The sequence below is a fragment of the Phoenix dactylifera genome, chromosome 3 (genome assembly GCF_009389715.1).
Source record: "Phoenix dactylifera cultivar Barhee BC4 chromosome 3, palm_55x_up_171113_PBpolish2nd_filt_p, whole genome shotgun sequence".
In the NCBI taxonomy this organism is placed as follows: Eukaryota; Viridiplantae; Streptophyta; class Magnoliopsida; order Arecales; family Arecaceae; genus Phoenix; species Phoenix dactylifera.
Genome location: NC_052394.1, coordinates 7,664,439 through 7,678,915, shown reverse-complemented (window position 1 = coordinate 7,678,915; position 14,477 = coordinate 7,664,439). Strand labels below are relative to the sequence as shown.

Below are 14,477 nucleotides of genomic sequence, written 5' to 3'. Positions count from 1 at the left end.
CAACTCTTGACAAGAGAGAGTCCGTCAATTGGTCACGTTCAGTGAACGTACACTACCATTCACCTATATACCATACTAGTATCTCTATACTCTTTGGTTTGGAAGACAACCAACAATTATGATACACAATGACCTATGCCCAATAATACTATCGTTCTATTAATAGTATATCATACGGTCATGAACATGTAAGAACCTGTGTGACAAAATCATATTTCATTACACAAAGTAGTCCTAAGGACTTCATCACATCGGAGTTTGTGAAGATGTTCTGGTGATGAATAAATACCATGTTATTTATAATTGATCCAAATACATTTACAATCACTAATTGATTGGATTTAGCCCATAATTCCCAACACAATCGTGAGCGAGTTACTGTAGAATATGTGTATGAAGGTTGCGAATGACGTATCCATGCTTCTTGCCTTGGGATGGTGAAAAGTTTGCAATTAAAAAAATGCACTGTAACCACACATGTGGAGGAGGGTTGCAAGTGCGGTCTCAACCAAAGGCTTCGAAACGTTGGGTTTCAAAAATTGTTAAAGATCAACTTCAAGATATGTCGTTATATAAGCCGAGTGATATTGTATAAGATATTCGTTGACAATATGGTGTTGAATTGCCATATCATCAAGCTTGGCATTGTAAGGAGGTGGCTATGATGGATCTTTATGGTAATAGACGGCTATCGTTTTAAATTCTTCATAACATCGGCAATCACATCCACCCTGCGAGGGAATGGGGTGTTGTTCCAGCGTACGAGACATGGATATATAACGGTGGCCGGTGGCTTCCAACAATGCTGTTCGCATGCTCAATAGCCCATGTCTGGAAAAAACCATTGTAAACATCAAATTACAAGTAAATATATATATCGTAACAATGAAATTTTAAAAAAAAAACATCTTTTGATGCTTACCACCAGAGCGACCGTGCAGCCGTCCATGTTTCTAGCAGATCCTTCGCCTGTGATGTTTCTAGTCTTCACACTATCGGCTAGACTAGGTATCTGCTGGCGAAGAAAAGAGAAAACGGCAAGACCCCAACTATATGAACCTAAGCAGTCTAAATCATCAACATATGAACATAATGTCTTAGGAACATAGTAGTGTACGGTTGGGAAGAGGATAGTCCCAAAGAGATATAGAACCGATAATTTTGTAAAATCCTCCGCATCTTGTCATCTGTTCTTACCGACAAGGTATTATAATCTATTTTTAATTGCATCTATATTGGCTTTTTGGTGGTCACCCTCAAAAAATTGGGTGATAAGGTCAGACGTAACCCTCCCCTTCCTATGCAGTTCCACCTCATCACCCGTGGCACTCAAACCAATGATTAGTGCCAAATCAATCCATACAAAAGGCACTAGAACCCTACTAAACCAAAAACCCGCCTCAACATTATCCCAAAAGAAGAGTAGTGTGTCCAACACAGGCCTACTCTGTTTTATATATGGTAGACCTAGCATGTGCCCAAAAGGAGTGCCACTCACCCTATCCTTCTGTTCACGAGACATACACGGGATTAGGGTGACCATAAAACTTACAAAGTGGGTGAAGTAACACCTTCTATTCACCATATTACTGGGGCCAACCGAGGGTTTTTTTCCTGTAATCTACTTTGGGGCCATCTAAGATATCTGTATCACAAATATAGTTAAAAATTATATTTTGAATAATATCAACTTAAAATAAATCATCTTAAACTATAACAAAGAACACAATTAGCACGGAATAGACATAATTTTCCATAACAAATATATCAAATGTGCTACCACAACCTCTCTATTCATTAATTCGGCAAATCATAACCATTCCTACAAATATCTCAAATGCCCTACAATACTGCATATCATGTCCGTGTTCAAAAAAATTATTGGAGAAAGTATGCGGCAACGGTTGACAAACCTATTGAAGGAATGCAGAAACGCCTCATGGAAGGTTGGAGAGACCAATGTCCACCGAAGCTTCCGCTACAAATGAAGAGGGCGAAGTTGGTTCGAAGGTCGACTCTGAGGTCGGACAGAAAATATCTTCTTGCTCCTCAATATCGAGTCGGAAGGGTTCTCCTTTTCGAAAAGACGAACAACTTAACATGGGAAAAGAGGAAGATCGAATACCGTTGGGTAGTGGTTTGCAGTTGTAGGGTTTAAAACTGGGGTGTAAAAATCAAGTGGAATCGGGCGAGACTTTTATGGATTTTTTTCCGTTCGAAGAGAGGATTATGATACGAACTTTGGGGACGAAACGAGGGTTGGAATCGGTGAAGTTTGAATAGGGCTCGTTCAAATGAACAGAGAAGCATACGAGGAACGACAGAAGAGGAGAAAGGTCAGGGGTATTTTGGTCTTCTTATGATATTTCAAATATCAATAGACCGCTTATTAAAAAAACAGTCAATAGAGACTATTAGCGGGTCTAACTTTGGACCGCTAAGCAACTTTCCGTGTAAGAAAAAGAGAGACTTCATTGACCAAATCATTTAAATAGAGTGTTGTAAGAGTTTTGTAGTAGAATATTATTTTGTATTCTCTCAAACACTCTTTTACCTCGGCAAGTGGAGCTCCTGCATGGATGCCTGAAGTAATTTCAAGCCCGTGACACTTCTCAATTTTTCCCTCTATTTCTTTCTTAGAATTAGAGCTTAGGATTTGGGAGCGATGGTGACGGTCAGTGCATCACGGCAGCCAGCCGACAGTTCCAACACGACATCGACGTTGGACGCTGGAATGCTTCAGTCGGCGCTATGCCGGCCTCTCTCGACGGTGTTCAGGGAGGAAAGGGGCCGTTCGGCCCCATGATGGTCCCGGCCGATAAGTTCGTGCCTTTGATCCTAGTTGTTCTCAGTTCTTGGTTTAGTTCGTGTTTCTGTATATCGGTTTTGTTGATGTTTTCTGAGTATATACCATGTTTTAGATGCTTGTTTCAGTGTTTTGAATAATTTCTCTTGTTTTTATGAATTTTTGGTGATTTTTTAAGGTTGTGGGGGGCTCAAACACAGAGATCACTGCAGAATTTTGATATTGGAGGTCAGAGAGAGCAAATGCCAGAGCCAATCATTCGGGCATTTGGCATCCTTAAGAAATGCGCCGCTAAGGTCGGTGTTTTTGATTAGATATATCTAATAAGACATATAATTATTTTAATTTTTTGGATTGATGGATTTCCTCTACTTTTGTTGATATTATAATGCATGCTATATATATATTTTTTCCTTTTAATGTAATTGTCGATTTCTCTTGTCAAGATTTGGTTGCTTAGTTTGATCTATTCTTTGTACATCATTAACTTGATGTACATTTGTTTTTTAAAATTTGCTAATTCAAAAAGAAAAAAATAGTAAAGGCAATTTATTGTATAACGAGGAAGAATTTTGGTGTTAAAATTTTGTTGGAGCTTGTCTGGGATCGGTAAAAACCAAGTCTTTCGGTGACATGGCATAAAAAAAAGCCTTGGATAACTAGTAGATAAACTATTGTATATGGACAAAGATGCAGCATGAATGAGGTTTTCTCTACACATGAACCAAGTTGTAGAAGATCATTATAAGGGAAACATGCCAACATATAGCTCTCTTGATATGCTGAAGTCAAATACCAAACATCACAAGATAAGTCAATTAGCGTATGTTCTGTTCTATCGCTACTAGATGTTTAATGTAGTCTGTCAACTGGTTTATGTGGATGGACTTAGTGCATTTTTTGATTAGTTTTGAGAATGGATATGAAAATATGTTGAATATTCTTGTGGAATGCATATCGGTCCCTTCCCAAGAATCTTATTTTCCCATGATTATGGTTTGCACAGAAATAATCTTGGATTCACATGTTCATCTTTTGCTTTATTTCTGACTAATAATTTATATGCAATATTAACATTAAAAACTATCTTCCCCTTAAAATGTCACTTATCACTATTACCTTTTTTTTTTTTTTCCATTTCTGCTCTTCTTTTGAATATGATGTTGATTCATCTTTGTATAAGAGCATATCTATTTTCTATGTAACACATGAGTTGCAAATTCAGCTAGCAGTTCTCTATTATCATCTTGTAAAGTATACACATCATGGAAACTCGCAATTACAATGTCTCTCTCCTTTTCCCCCTAGTATTAGGGTATCCCAAAAATTTCACCAAGAATGCATGGTAATAACCGTTTTTCCCTAGATACAATTAGTTTAGGACTCATTTGGTTCTTTGGTAGAGGAGGGGGGAAAGTATGGTTAATGGAAAAATGAAAAAAAATGCCTCATATTTGGTTGGAGGTTTCAAAGAGAAAGATGGAAAAGTAACTTTTCCATAAGAATATGTTTTCTACATTTCATGGAAAAAAAAAACTCATGTGGGATATAGAAAAGCCACTCTCACGGACTCAGAATTGTGGCATTTTTTTACCAAAAATACCCTCAACCCATCATGATATTCGTAATAGCTACTCTTAATAGTTAATCTTAAACTATTAAAAAATACCCCAATATAAAGAAGTTGTGGTAATTTTAATATAAATACTATATTAATAACTATTCAAAATTACCACAAAATAAGTAAATTGTCTAACTATTAAAAATCGTTAGAACTCTAAAAACTCAACACAATAAATATTTTTAATATATATTTTTAAATACTTAAAAATATTTTAGATTTAATAAAAATAGCTATTAAAAGTTATGCATGTGATGTTTTATAGGTATTTTACACAACTTTATTAAGAGCATAATAGGTATTTTATACAACTTTCCTAAGAAAGTAAATGCTCAACTAAATATAAGTCATTCTGAAAAATATATTTTTTATATCACTTTTCTATGGTCAAACAAACGTACAAAAATGATTTTCCCAGGTATCATGTACCCAGACATCAGCTTCTCAGGAAAATCACTTCAGTGAGGAAAAATTCTTCCTGCGAACCAAATAAGTCCTTGGTGTCTAAAGCTTACCTAACATTCTAGTGGTATAGATGTTTTCTTTATCCACACTTAAGCTGAATCTTGTTGATTGCGCTTCACTATTTGGCTTTTAAGCACAGAATATTCTACTGCAGGTAAATATGGAATACGGTCTTGATCCATCTATTGGGAGAGCAATTATGCAAGCTGCCCAAGAGGTTGCTGAGGGAAAATTGAATGATCATTTCCCACTTGTCATTTGGCAAACTGGCAGTGGCACTCAAAGCAATATGAATGCCAATGAGGTCAGTATGGAAAGGCCCAAATATCTTACTTTCTCAATGAATCTATCAAGTTTGCATATTAAATTCAAATTCTTGCAAAACTTGCATAAATGCAATACATATGCAAGATTTTACAAGCAAACAAAAGATTGTAGTTTCCATAGTAGTTTTAGTATAATAAAATATTCTGTGTTAAAAGAGAAAAATGAGTTTGATGTCTTGATAGGCTTGGTGGCCATGGAAAGTATTTGGAAGGGAATTCCAGTGGACTAATAACTTACTAGAAGCAGAATTTGAGTCTTGTTGGTATTAATTCATATTGCCCGCAAAAGAGGAATTCTCCTTAAACCACTGCATGAAAACTTTTTCAGCCATTTTCCCCTCTATTTTCGGCCTGTTTATGGGCTTCTTTGGAAGAATGACAGCAGTGGATGTCCTTGGGTTTTTATGGATGATCCTAGGTTCTTGCAGGCTCATGATATCGGTGGACCCAACCATGTGGCTTTCCAATTGGACATTTACTCGTACATAGGTATCCCATGATGCTATATGATGGTTGCCAACATAATATATCATGATTTATAATTTTGTGGCGGCATCTCTTTAGTAACTAATTATTTTTCATAATAAACTTTTGATCTTCGCTTGCTTACGTAGATCAAGTCAGTGTTATCCATTTATTAACTCAAAAAATAAAGGTCAAATTGGGTTCTTTTATATGTCTTAAGACATGGTCTATACTTACTGAATTCATCGATGAACTTGTCTTGTTTTTTGTAATGCTTACTTTAGTTTGACCTTAGTATGTTGCTGGGTTTTGGTTATTCTGTCGTTGCATGTGTTGGTTTTTCTAGACTAGGCTATTTGCTGCATTGAACAGTGTAATTTTTTCCCATATTATCATCATTGGGTTTTAGGCTAGATTTAAAGCAATGCTTGCCGCTGAGTAATGTTGGAGATGGGGAAGTGTTTGCACTCCTGTCTTCCAGATTAATGCTATCTTCTCTACCTATCACTCTGACCTTGGTGCTGCATGTGCGCGCATGTTTGGTGACAGAAAACTTTGTCCAGCATGCATTTCTATACCATCATTACTTAACAAAAAAAATGGTATCATATTCAGTTCCATCTTGCGAAAGCTGGTGTAATGCCAATACGTCTCGATGATGTGCGTCCATGTGCACTTTTGTGCATGGTCAGCAATTTATTGTAGGCATGGGTGCTAAATTTATTTTAGGCCATGAGCATCACTTAGTGTTTTATCAGAGAATCTTCCCTTTTCTTCCAGCATGACGATGTTGTTGTTTTCTTCTGTGGATTGATGCACATTGCTGACAGTCATGTATTTGTTTTCCTTGTTATATTTTCTGATTCATTATGGTCTTGTTTTCAATATACAGGTCATTGCAAACAGGGCAGCTGAGATTCTTGGTCATAAACATGGTGAAAAGTTTGTACATCCAAATGACCATGTCAACAGGGCCCAATCTTCAAATGATACATTTCCTACTGTAAGCATATATTTGCTAAACTAAAATTTACTGTGCTCCTGTGAAACATAGGCTGTACATGATTTATAAATTCCTGTAGTTCCATGCTTTAGTAGTATGAGATGTGTGGCTATTGCCAAAAGATCATGTAACATAAGCATCTTGTGTTCATTTGCCTGTTGGGAGGCTTTCCTGTAATTCTAAAGATACTTTATCTGATTTTTTTGAATTAAAATTAATTGCACTAGGTAGGGTTCTGGACTTCTTGCAATGTATCACAGTATTACTTAGTGTTTCATATGCTTATCTTTACCTCGTAACTTTTTTATATATCATGCCAATATATCCTATTACTTTTGTGACTTGAGTAGTTTAGATCTGGTGAAATATCTCAAAAAGTGATATCTATTGATAAAGCACACCAGGGTCTTGCAGACTATTTTGTGGCTCCATACTAACAGGAGATGTGCTTGCTCCTTTTCAGGTTATGCACATAGCTGCAGCTGTAGAAGTCAATTCAAAGTTTATACCAAACTTGAAACAGTTGCACAGCTCACTTCACTCCAAGGTTGAGATTTTTCTGTTATCTTCTCCAGATAAATATGATTGAAATAATTTAACTGCAATATATATTTCCATTTTATTAGAGCTAGTTGCAAGTTGCATAACATAAAATCTGTCACTAATAGTTTATGCTTGAATATCTAACTCGCATTTGATTAATTATTTCAGACAGTTTTGATCTCATAACTTAAAAATTATCTTAAGTTATAATGCATAATGAATTCGTTGTGCCAATACTTTCTTATGTAGATCTGAAATTACTTATGTGACACTATAATGCATAATGAATTCGTTGTGCCAATACTTTCTTACATAGATCTGAATTTATTTATGTGACACTAGCATTCATTTACTATGTTTTCATCTCATCATTCTCGTCTCTGTTACACTTCAGAATCCATGTCTCAGTCCTTTTTGATGCCCAAAATTCTAACATATAGCAAGTCTTGAAGTCTTATGGCTATCACTCTACCCATTGTTCCATACTTAAGACAAGTCATTACCTCCTTATTGTTTTCATTTTTATATGGTTATGATTAAAGTGGAAGCTGTTATATTTTTCTTGAGGACGCATGATCTTGTCTTTTTTTTTTTTTATTCTGACATATTACTCTATCCTTATTTATTCTTTATCTTCATTGATTTTTCAGTGTGTTGAGTTCAAAGATATCATCAAGATTGGGCGGACACATACTCAGGATGCAACTCCTTTAACTCTAGGCCAAGAGTTCAGTGGGTATGCTACACAGGTATCTCTACTGCTTTATATTCACTTCCAATTTGTTTATGGCATAATGTGGCTATCTAGATCAATGATCAGTCGTTCAGTCATTAATTTGTACAACTTTGTTTGCAGGTCAAATATGCTATTGATCGAATAACAGATACTTTGCCTCGCATGTATCAGGTAAGCTACTTAATTTTTTATGTCTGTGCAAACAAATTCTTGGCTTGATTGCGCTATCTCATTTGAACTCTCACTTCAAGCAGCTTGCACAAGGTGGCACCGCTGTCGGAACTGGGTTAAACTCAAAAAAGGGGTATGTTTTACTGAAGAGCATCCTTTTTTGGTGCCCATGATTCCTGAAGTTTCACAAATTTGGTGACCTTACGACATGATGCATCAGTTAGTTTGTTGTCCCCTTGCCATGTTCATGTCTTGTCATGTGTCAAATGAGTTGTTGTTGCTCATTTATCGATATTTTGAAGATCAAGCTTGAGAGATGTACAGAATTTTCTCAAGAACCAACTGATCTATACCAACTTACCTAGTATTGCGCTCTACTAGAATAATTCTTCTTATCAGATTTAGGTATTTTGTTGGCCAAAATAGTTCTATTGAGTATTTTTTCTTGCGTCTTTCCTCTTCAGATCTCTTCTTTCCTCTTCCTGGTACAACAAATTACCCTTTTAGTTATAGTGTACTCACCTAATATTTTAGACTAGACTTCAACTTATTTATACTACTTTGTTATGTCAGATATAATCTAACCCTGTTTTATATTCGCATATTATTCCAGATTTGATGTTAAAATTGCTGCTGCAGTAGCTGAGGAAACCAATCTTCCATTTGTCACGGCAGAGAACAAGTTTGAAGCATTAGTTAGTATTCATAATCTTTAACAAATATTCTCTTATCTGTTAGCAAGAGGGAGGCTCCTTTTACTTTCTGGCAGGGAACCTTGAGTGCAATCTATCTAGCAGCTACTGAATAAACTGGGTAGCATGTTATCATGCAATGCATTATTAATAGAATTTAAAATACAAGTAATTTGTTAGCTTATGAAACAGTTTTAAAAATTAAACAACTTATCAAGTTCTGAGTAGTTGTTTCTTTGCTATACACCAAGAAATCTCTGCTTGACTGCTGGGATAAGCTTCTAGTTTATGGCAATAATTTTACATGGATTTGTAGATAGAAGCATCATCTTGACTGTGATTTGCAACTGGCTTTCACTCTATACATCTTTTATCTTCTTTCAAATTGTGTATTTTGTTAGCATCTAAAACTTTTAGTCAATATTTCTTGGAAGTCCACCTATCTAGTTTTGAAACTCTTGGGTGATTTGGATGTATTCACCATTCGATTCAAATCATTGTTAGTGCCATTCTTTGTTTCTTTTCCATCAAGCCGATTGCTTTTTGTTGTTTCGTGCATTACTATAGTCAAAACATGAAAGCAATTCAATGTCAAAGTCCTAAATGCAGCTTTTCAATTGCTTTTGCATATTTTGGAGTTGCAGTACGTGTTCTTTTGTCAGCTTCTCATATTTGCTATTGATTCTAAGTCACTTATTTATTTCTGCACCAGGCAGCTCATGATGCTTTTGTTGAGACTAGTGGAGCCTTAAACACAATTTCTGCTTCTCTTGTGAAGATTGCAAATGACATACGACTTTTGGGAAGGTAATTACTTTCTGTAATTATATATATATGTGTGTGTGTGTGTGTGTGTGTGTGTATGCACATATCCTGTGTTTTGTTTTGGGGCTACTGGCTTTTTGCAGGAATTCACAGTTTTTTGCTTTCCCCCTTCGCAGTGGTCCACGCTGCGGACTTGGTGAGCTTATCCTACCTGAAAATGAACCAGGAAGCAGCATTATGCCTGTATGTACCTTTCCTTGAATCTCTCTCTCTCTAGGAGCTTGGGAAGAAAGTCGTATGTTGAACTTAAGGCTCTATCTGAGTTAGTTCTGCAAAAAAGATCTGTATTATATCCTTTTAGTAAATTTCCACCTTTCTTGAGTGCTAAAATTCAGAGGTAGATGACATGTTCTCAAGGTCTCTCTGTATGAATTTTTGATCTTATATCTTTTGCATGCATTGTACCATTCATACTATGATTGGCAAATGGTGTTTTTGTTACAGGGGAAAGTTAATCCTACCCAGTGTGAGGCTCTTACCATGGTCTGTGCTCAGGTTGGCTCCCTTCTCTTATGATTAGCATATAATTAGTTGGACCAATCCTCCAAACAGTTACTTTATATGATCGTAACAAACATATTAAATTAGTTATTAAAGATGTTTATAAAGTACTATAATTTATAGATGCATCACGCATGCTTAGGTCTTATGCCTGAGTTTGTACCATACCCATAATTAGTGTAGTGCCATACCATGCTTTATAAAATCTTGATTCATAACCCATGAGAAAGCACAGTATGCCAAGAATTGACCCAGAATTTGATTTAGGTTTGGCTGAAACTGTTCGTTTTCTTCCAAACCACTGAAATTTTCCAACGATGGACTGAAATTTATTAGTGTTGGCTGAAACTGGCCAAAACCCCTGACAGGAAACTTGGTTGTGGATCTTGTATGAAGTTTCAGCCTACGCAAAGATGCTTTGGCTGAAATGGAATAACTTAGGCCAAAATTGATCCGTTTCAGCTTTAGGTGAAAACTTCAAAGTTCAAACCTTGGTTATTGTTTGAATAAGTTCAGCTGCATATTGTCATGAGTCTTCCTTTTATTTGAGCGTAATTAAACTAATGCCTTTTTTTGGTGCAGGTGATGGGTAATCATGTTGCCATTACAGTGGGTGGATCAAATGGTCATTTTGAACTCAATGTTTACAAGCCCTTGATTGCTAGTGCTCTTCTTCGAGTATGTTCTTGTAATCATAATTTGAATTTGAATCATCAAAACTTCGATGAACATGATGAATCTGTTGCACTTTGGTCAATCTTGACTTTGATTATGTATACCAAAAGTTAAAAAGAAAAAGAAAATTTGACCGTCTTTTCCAAGATATATGTTTGAAGCAACAAGTGCTTTTATTTTTGTTGGCAGTCTCTGAGGTTACTGGGGGATGCATGCTCATCCTTTGAGAAGAACTGTGTCAGGGGAATCAAAGCAAACAGTGAAAGGATTTCCAAGTTGTTGCACGAGGTAAATTTTGTTACATCAAATCTTCATCTTAATGAATCTCTCCGTGGTTTTCGATATCTAACGGATAATTTCCTTCTTTGTTCATGGAAATCTCTAACAGTCCCTGATGCTTGTTACATCTTTGAACCCTGTAAGTTTGCTTTGTACAGCCACCATTTGTGGCTTTATTGCTAGACAGTTGTTTTCGATGGTCCTGTAACTTACATATGGTCTTTGATTTTTCATTTTAATGCAGAAAATTGGCTATGATAAGGCTGCTGCTGTTGCCAAGAAAGCTCACAAAGAAGGCAGTACACTGAAGGTGAGGATAGTATACTGTCATCTTATTACTTTTACACATTCAGTAATGCTACTCCTTTTGTTGCCAGAGTTCCAAAATTTACATGGGAACTACATAACTGCTTACTTAAGCAGTTCTGTTCGTTTCTAAATTGGTAATTATGTGTACAAACTTTCAATCAGTCCACAGGATAAACTTATGTCATCACATAGGTGGCGCTTGTTGCCTAGTTAGTTTTTAGTTAATTGCTTCTGTTTACCCATATTTCTAGTTGTAGAGGCATCCTATGGCGTATTCTCATGCATGGCAACTCTTCTCAAGCATGATAAGAGTACCTTGCTAATCCAACTACTAGACTTCGAGATATATCATGAGTCCATGGTGTTGAAGTTTAACAAAATATCCATAGACAGATGCTTGTTCATCAAGTATTATAGTAGTAGTTCCGGTGAAGAAGTTTTCTTTTTAAATATGAAATAAAGATCCATTGATTTCCAAAATTTAATGTTGACCTCATAGTTCATCAGTCCACACCATTTATAAGTATCTAATAGGGTGCTTAGAAAAACAATTAGTGCACTTATAGATACCGAGGGGGTATATGCTGTATGAAAATTTGTCTACTTGTTCTGCTGATCCATCCTGAACAGATGATTTTGCTTTCTCCCTATGTTGTTAATGGCAAGTAGTCGAGCCTATGTCATCCTTCTGGGTCAACATTTGGGTTTTACAAATTTCCTGTATAGCATTTGGGTTATGATGGCTGCAGTATAACAAGAGCTTGACTGCTAAAGTTATAGCTCTCGCCTCTCGTGAAACTCTTTCCAGATAAGCAAAGGATTTTGATTGGTTGCTTGTCTTTAGGTCTCATCTGCACTTTGATTTCTTATCCTATTCTAGATGTTTGTGGCTTTCATCACTTATCTGTTGGTTAAGTGGGTGGAGGTGTAGATGAGGATTGAGAAGAGAACAAAGAATACTACTTGGTGGTGGAGCTCTCAGTGGTTAAGATGCTTTTGAGGTCAGGAGGGTCGGGTCTGGTGTTGGAGAGAGGAGGAACGGGGGGGTTGACAGAGGTGGCTCTGGTAGAGGAGAGAAAGGAAGAGAGTGACCGAGGTGGTCATTGAACAGCCTTGGCTGATTCTGGTTGGAAGTTATCAATATCACACTATAGTAATCATGTAATGAAAAATGCTGCGGATGCTATCTAGATCATGGTTCAATGTAACGGTCTGAACTAGATAGTACAGGATATACCGTTCCGTACCGGTTCAACACAGGTATCCAGTATGGGAGGCGTACCAAGCAGCCTTGGTTAATTCTAGGTGGAAGTTATCAATGTTACACTATGGTAATCATATAATAAAGAATGCTGCAGATGTTATCTAGATCACGGTTTACTGTACCGGCCTGAACAAGATGGTACGAAGCGTACCATACTGTGCTAGTTCAGTACCAGTATGGGAGGCGTACCAACATTCGGTATGCCGAAAAGATTCCATACCATACCGTACTGATACATTGCTAGTGTGGCACCGGTACGGCATCCAATATCAAGATGTCGAACTTTGATCTAGATTGTTGCTTATGTAATCGCCTGTTATTTTTCACTTATTTGCATTTTTATGTTCAGCATATTATTTTTATGTTCACTTATTATGTGAAAAACTTTTTCTTTCTTACAGGAATCTGCATTTAACCTGGGAGTCCTAACAGAACAAGAATTTGATGAACTTGTGGTACCAGAGAAAATGATTGGCCCTTCTGATTAACAATATATGGACATTTTTGCACTCTTTCCTTGCTTCTGCACTCGGTTGCAGCCAGATGTTGCAGCTTAATAAAGAAGAAATAGCGTATTCCCCATCAATGTGTATAGCAATTTGAGTTCTTCATTTGACATTCTTTCGGCTCATATAAGCTATACACAATAGCTTCACCAATGCTTATGAGGGAACTCATTTACATTTGTATCGATAATCAAAGCTGTAAGAACTGATTTGGATGATTGTAATCAGCTGAGGAATGATGAGTTATCTGCGGAGGTGAAATTTGTTTTTTCGGGCTTTTTACCGAAGCAAAATGTAACTTAAATTTAACTTGCTTACTGGGTATCAGTTGGTGTTCAGTGAATCATATTGAATATCCTTAGCAGGATCCTTGAGTCACTGTTTCAACTCAACATGTAACTTTGCTCATTTGCTGGAATTGCTAACAAAAACAAATCAATTTTACAGCAGGAATAGTTATGATATATTATTGTTGAACTTACTTCCTTTCCATCATTGCATATTCTCGCATGTATCAAAAACAGATTTTTTTTGATGATCTCTAAAAGAAAACTTTATTATTTTTTTTAGATTTGTGAAAAAATTGGTGGATCCTCCTACTCTTCTGGATATTATTTTTCTGCCTGGTCAAAATTGGATGAGGGTGGGATTGATGAGACATTGTGCAATGGAATTGTATTGTGTTCATCTGTTGCTAGTATGGGGACAGCCACCAAGATGGAAATGTGCATTAAAATGTGGACATGGGCATAATCATCTAGTAAATATTATAATGGTTTTGAGAAAAAAGAAAATAATTTCCTGCTAATATGAAAAGCCTACTATGGCAATCAATTCGTTGATCTAGTGTGATGATTTCTTAAAGCCTTGATTGGTCATCAGGTTGGCTGAGACTATGGCAAGAGGTTCAAGGAAAAGCCTACCACTTTAATACTGCTTTATGTTTTTTAATGCTTAAAGCAAGATAAGTGAAATGGAGATGCACCTATGGCATAAGATAACAAATACTGCAAAAAGCTTGAAAAGTGAATTTCAAAGTGGTTGCAGGTGTTGTTAGAATTTTTGATACGTCTGTTCTAATAGTAAAATTACGTGTCATATAGGAAGGATTGAATTATACTGCTCAGACATTGAAGACGACTTATATCTATTTGGATGGAGATTCTATGAAAATCATTAATTAACTTTCAAAATCACTACATGATGAAATTAATTTTCATCATCTTCTACAAGATTGAAGGTAAATGATGTGTACATTATGTTTTATTGAGATTTCTCATGTTTACAAGA

The 14,477-nt window shown here is 36.2% G+C and overlaps 1 pseudogene; it reads left to right on the top strand.

The window, feature by feature from the left end:
* Nucleotides 1-2,665: 2,665 nt before the first annotated feature.
* Nucleotides 2,666-13,239, top strand: LOC103711440 (annotated as a pseudogene).
* The last annotated feature ends 1,238 nt before the right edge of the window (nucleotides 13,240-14,477 follow it).